General features: G+C 41.5%; 2 non-coding genes across 2 annotated transcripts; both read right to left on the bottom strand.

Annotated features, from left to right (window-relative positions):
* Positions 1-132: 132 nt before the first annotated feature.
* trnaq-cug lies at positions 133-204 on the bottom strand. Its single transcript has one exon. It is a non-coding gene; the product is annotated as a tRNA-Gln (tRNA).
* A 1,952-nt stretch (positions 205-2,156) lies between these two features.
* On the bottom strand, positions 2,157-2,239 carry trnal-cag. The gene has a single exon. It is a non-coding gene; the product is annotated as a tRNA-Leu (tRNA).
* Positions 2,240-6,343: the final 4,104 nt, after the last annotated feature.

Below are 6,343 nucleotides of genomic sequence, written 5' to 3'. Positions count from 1 at the left end.
GTAAAGGGAGAGGTCAAGGTTTGCTGCTTGATTTTATACACCTCTCACTGAAAACACAATTATAGCACAGTTTTGGTGTCCCAGAGAAGACGCTCAAATGTTTCACATCTCAATCAGCGGATAAAAAAACTCAGGTCCCACCGAGATTTGAACTCGGATCGCTGGATTCAGAGTCCAGAGTGCTAACCATTACACCATGGAACCCCTGTGAGAGTGCCTGATCATGGCAACCTGCCAAAAAGTATTCAGCCAATGGGTTCTTTTAAGGATACTGTCAATTGTGGAGAGGCTGATGCCATTTATGGCTCGAAAATGATGATCATGCTCAGTCAGTGAGTGAGCAGTGTTTGTGACTCATACGCACAAGTATAAGCTCTTTAGTAGCACATAGGAATTCACAATCATTTATAAAGGCAGAGGTCAAGGTTAGCTGCTTGATTTTATACAGTTTTGACTGAAAACACAACTGTAGCACTATTTCTGTGAACCAGAGAAGACATGAAGTGTGGTTTCACCTCTAAAAACCAGGTCCCACTGAGATTTGAACTCAGCTCACTGCATTCAAAGACCATGGAACCACTGCTCAAAAACAAGGTGTGACTGCCAGATTGTGGCACTATGTCAACACCATACCGGACTGATATATATATATATATATATATATATAGTTTTATATACTGTTGATTATAAGATGAAAAATCTATTTAAAAAAATAGAGAAATTATCCCAGTAAAATGCAACACAGTCCCTTCCCTGGCAATCTTTCACCATACACTCAAAGAAATGATGTAAAGAAAACATTTACTTTACCCTGAAATCCTGACTCATGCCTGTACTGAAGTTGAGGACAGTTCACTTCTAAAACAAAAAAAACCCTTTTTACATGACAGTCAAAGCTGTGATCATAAGATGCAAATATTAAACCCAAAGGTTACCTGAATGAATTTCCTAGTTTGAGTTTGTCTCCACCTGCTGGGCATCAGAAGTGTTTAGGATGGAGGATGTATTTGCAGCTGTCCTGCAGGTGGAGGTGGTGTAGGACAAGCAGAGCAGCAGGTTTGTGAGCATGTTTAACGTCAATTAAAAAGACAAAGAAGGACTGATGAGGTTGCTTTGTGAGGTAGAGACAGGTATAAGGGTGTATATAAAGATTGGGTCTCGCTGTATTGCTCAGGCTGCGCTACAGCGTCTATTCACAGGCACGATCCCACTACTGAGCGACACGGGGGCTTTGACCTGCTCCGTCTCCGACCTGGGCCGGTGCACCCCTCTTTAGACGACCTGCTGGTCCCGGGCTCCCCCAGGATTACCATATCGATGCCGAACTTAGCGCGGACACCCGATCGACACAGCCTGCTGCAGCTCAGAGCTCCTGAGCTCAAACGATCCTCCAACCTCAGTCTCCAAGTAACTTGGATGACAGGCACGCGCCACCGCACCCGGCAAGAAGCAGCTACGTTCACAGGAAGTTTTACTTTCATTCATGTGAGCTCATCAGGTTAGTGGCCATCATCAGCCAAGATGAAATGCTGTATAAGTAAAAAAAACCTAATCATTTCAAAATGAGGAAGTCAGCACAGTAATAACAGGTTGTTGTTTTTTGTTGAGGTTTTTTTTTGACCAAGCAAAAACATGACAGCCTTTTTAATAAGTCGAAGGACAGCGTATGTGTACGTGTGTGTTTGTATATTATTGTTTTGTGTGTACACTGTCAGAAATACAATAAAAATGTTGAAGGATTTTTACTCAGTGTTTACAATTTTCGCAAGTATCTGATTGAATTGATGACAGCCTGTCATATTTTCATGCCATGACATGGGATGGGACCAGTCCTTATTTTAGGATAATTGGAGTAAATAAGAAAGATTGTTTCAACTTGCTGAAAGTTTTGACTTCACAAAATCATGTTTTTAGCACATCAGTATCAATGTGAGCACATTCAAAGATGCACACATTTAGTTGTGCACCAGTAATCAGCTTCCTGTAGTGAATTTTATTAGAATTATGTAGAATGTTGTTACAGTGTACATCATTATAAAATCCACTACAGTTCAGGGATGAACGGTGCACAACTGTGATAAGCAAGTTGTGAGAAACCTCGTGGTTCAACCAAATTTCAAGTGTATGTTGTGACAATATGGAGAGCAAAGCTTGAATGTCAGAAGTGGGATTCGAACCCACGCCTCCAGAGGAGACTGCGACCTGAACACAGCGCCTTAGACCGCTCGGCCATCCTGACGTATTTCCTATGCCTTGCGTGGAGGTTACAATTTTAGATAGTTGGGACGACACAAACGTTATACTCCACATAACGCATATAGCAGCTGTTCAGCCATGGAAACACATACTCGTGGCGCCCACTTTCTGTGCTGACTTTGAAGTCAGCTGTGCAGTTAGTGAGTCAGGGGAGTGTTTGTGACTTTTACGCACAATCGCACTTCAGCACTCGGCGACCCCACTGTGTTAAATGTTGTGGTGTGCAACTGAATTTCAGACAGCTCTTTAGTACCACATAGGGATTCACAAGTGTTTGTAATACTGTTAGATAATAATCACAAATTGTTACATTTGTGGAGCTGTGCCCATCATCAGCCAAGCTGTAACACAGTATTTGATGAGATAAATAAATAGATAGATAGGTAGACAGGTAGATAGATAGATAGATAAATAGATAGATATATAGATCTAGATAGAACATCTTTCCAGATAAAATACCTTGGTTTTTTATACATCTTCCAGTCTGTGAAGTGAAACGTTGTGTGGAAAGTGGATGAATGTGAAAGCTTGGGATGAGGGTCAGAGGGGAGTAGCTAGGGTTTTGGCACCCCACTAGTTCTAACAGAGAGCGTGCATTGTTCTCTGACCTAAATTTCATGACATGGAACTGCAGAATAAAAAAAGGTCAGAGTGAATTGGACGCAGCAGCAATGTATTCACTCTCCACCGCCCCACACAAATTGGTCAGACTATGACATCATCCAACTGTCAAAAAGTATTTTAAGACTAATTAGGAAAGTGCATTTTAGGAAAGATGTTAACCAATGAGCATATCTGATCTCATTTTCCTCATTTTTGCAGCTTTGAAGCAACTTTTCCAAAATATGCATTCACTGATTAGTTAATGATAAATGTTATGATATAGGAAAAGGCCAAGGAACACCAGAACCTCTTGTACTCACAAATGTGAAGCTGTATTTCAGAGCAATCACTGTATACACAGCATACTAGGACAAGGATGTAATAAATGAGGCAACATGCTTTCAGAGGCACAGTCAAGGCCACACATTAGAAAGACTACAAGGAAATCTTTCTAAGTTTAAACAATTTCAAGCCCCGTATTTCCTCACCTGTTCGGCAGTACCTAGTTTTCCATTCACTTGACTTTCACCTGTCAATACACATGCTCTCATTCCACTACAAACCAGCCACTCGGAATGTATTTCTGTCTACCACACATAAGTGTTTTCTTGTAAGACGTTTGGCAAGTCACAGTAAGACAAACAAATGTGTCACTTTGACGGTCAAACACCATTTAGTTGCTTTGGTTTTAGGGCCCTGTAAACCCCACTTTCATCTCAGCTGTTCTGCTTGGGTTCAAAACTCTCTTAAGTATAATGTATAATAAACAGAAAAGAGACATTAAAATGCTCTTTTTGTCCAGCAGGCTCATCAGCATCTAAAACACATCTAGCGGCATCATCACATTCACGGGGGTGTCTTGTCAAGCCCCACTTGTCATTTCTCTGTGCCTGTTAGCTCATCTCGGTGCGTGGAGGAGGCGGTAGAGGGAAAATATAAATCCCACACTCCTTTTTATCACACTGACTCCATTCTTCACGGGCCTTGATGAGACAGGGGAGCAAACCTGGGTGGAGTCTGAAGATTTATGACTGCCAGAAGTGTGCTGGCCATTAGATCCCAGTGTCCTGCTAATGAACAATCACACTGAGAGGTACAGTATCTTTGGAGCTCATCGATCAAGAGTCATCTTCAGGGACGTGCAAGCTGTAGTCTGACAAGGTGGCACCAAAGGACAACAAGATTCATCTTTGTTTTCTACTCAGACTTGTACTCATGCTAGATCATGTGGTGTAGTGTCTCTGACGGAACACCACATGTTGTAAGTTTGTAGTTTTAGGTTTCACGTGTTTTTCTAAATCAGAGCCGAATTGCAACAAATTAAGACAATAAAGTTGCAATTAATAAATCAGTTTAGGATGTGCCAGACTGATAGTAGCAGCAAAACTGGCGCTGCATAACTCTAACCACAAACCCCCCAACATGCAATCACACCATCGTTACTCTTTTTGCCCCCTTGGGTATTGATGTGCAGTCGGCAGCCTCAGCTGCTGGTGATGCAGAACCTTCCCTGTGTTGTCATCAGTGTTGTGGCGTCTCATGGGAGAGCAGAGATGAGTGCTGTAATTAGCGGGGAATGAGGCCAGCAGCAACAAGAGCGTCTGTGTGGGGCCCCCTCTGGCCTCTGGGGACTCTGAGACGCGTGGCTAACCTGTGGTGCACTACCTGTGGCACTGAGGGCTGATGTGTTAGACACACAGTAAAGTGCCTTTATTTGAATTTTTCTTCCAAGGAGCCGGATTTTCTTGTATTTTTTTAAAAAGTTGTTTTGAGTAGTAGTTCTACAGGACTTGTGAAGGTCTTTGTTTGGCCATTGGCTGCTTTTTTACTTATTTTCAATGCATTTCAGATATATGTTTTTTTAAGTTTGTTAACTCTCATCTATGAATCATTAAGGTACAAAAAAAGGTCCATAACTCAAGAGAAGAACCAGTGTTCTGCAGACACAAAATCCACCTAACCTGACACAAGACTTGAGAACCACATCTGGACCTTCAGTTGATCATCTACTGTTCACTGAAGTCTCATCAGCAATGGCCTCAGTGGAAGGGTGGCTGTCAAGAAGCCATTCTTAAGGAAAGGAAATAAGGGTGAAAGGATGAGGTATGCTAAATTATACAAGAACTGAACTGAAAATGAGTGGCGTCAGGTCTGGTAAATAACTGTTTGATTGTTATTTATCCATATTTTAGGTTTTGTGCTGTTAGACTACACACTGCCTGTGTATTTCTGTAAATACCATGCAAAGTGACAGTTTGAGCCAGTGGTGTTTGGGATCTCCACAACTGATGGAATTATAAATGCAGAAAAGTACTGTCAGAGTTTGATTGACCATGTAATGCCATCTGGAAAGTGTCTGATTTCCCTGTGATTTTTCAGGATGGCAATGATCCCAAACACACATTGATTGTAGTAAAAGCATACCTGGATAGAAAAAACACACAACTGAGCACTTTACTCATGGATTTGCCTCCACAGTCTCTCAGCCTCAACGTCATTGGAGCAGTGTGGATCATCTTGACAGAGAACAGGGCAAAAGGCAACTTTTCAATTTAGGACATGAGGAGTGATTCAAGAATTTGGAATAGTACTGTAAAAACAATGTTCTTTAACTTGTCCCAGTTGGAAAAGCAGAGGTGGAAAAAATAAAATCAGCATGTCAAATACTGGCATGGCTTCAGACACAGTTGATGGGAGCTACTAGTAATGCTAAAAAATATTTGCGTTTTACCTGTATACTGTCACAAAGACTATGTTAAAAAGAATTACAAGAATATTGCCAGCAGAAAAAAAAGAAAGACAATCAGTGTGCAAGACCAGAAGCAAAAAGGAATGGATGAGTGTCCTCATGCAAAATCATAAATTTAGGGAAATAAATGATTTCTTTTACACAGGAAGAGGATAAACTAAATGAACTAACACATAAACTAACACTAATTTAATCCAGATTAAAATTGTGTGGATTTATATGGTGTCAAAGACATGAAATGACTGTTTATATACTTAATTAATCTTTATGAAGAATTTGTTTTGTTTTGTTCTCTCCTGAAAATTCAGCAAATGTCTTATCATGTTTTCACTGTTAGAATGGACTGTAATAAATGACTTGTGTTTCCACTGTGTGTGTGTGTGTGTGTGTGTGTGTGTGTGTGTTACAGCCCCAGTCTCTGTGTCTGCGTGCGCTGGTGTGTGCAGGTGTATGACTGCTGCTTATGCTCCATCTGCTTCTGCCGCTGATGAGTAAAGCCATGAAATAGATCCAGCTGGAGATGTGCAGAGGAGCTTGAGGCCTCCTGGGAAATCATCCACACTTCCACCAGCACCATGTTGTCCACTTCCTTTGCACCCCAGAGAGCTATCAATAAGTGGGTAATTGAATTTTAAGCACAAACACTGCTGTCAAATGAGTGTTGCTGTGGTGGTGGTGGTGGTGGTGGTGGTGTGTGTGTGTGTGTGTGTGTGTGTGTGTGTGTGTGTGTGTGTG

This window comes from Haplochromis burtoni, unplaced genomic scaffold (assembly GCF_018398535.1).
Source record: "Haplochromis burtoni strain Fernald_Lab_line unplaced genomic scaffold, NCSU_Asbu1 Contig_8, whole genome shotgun sequence".
NCBI lineage: Eukaryota > Metazoa > Chordata > Actinopteri > Cichliformes > Cichlidae > Haplochromis > Haplochromis burtoni.
Note: the sequence above shows the minus strand (reverse complement) of the source record. Positions and strands in the feature narration are given on the sequence as shown.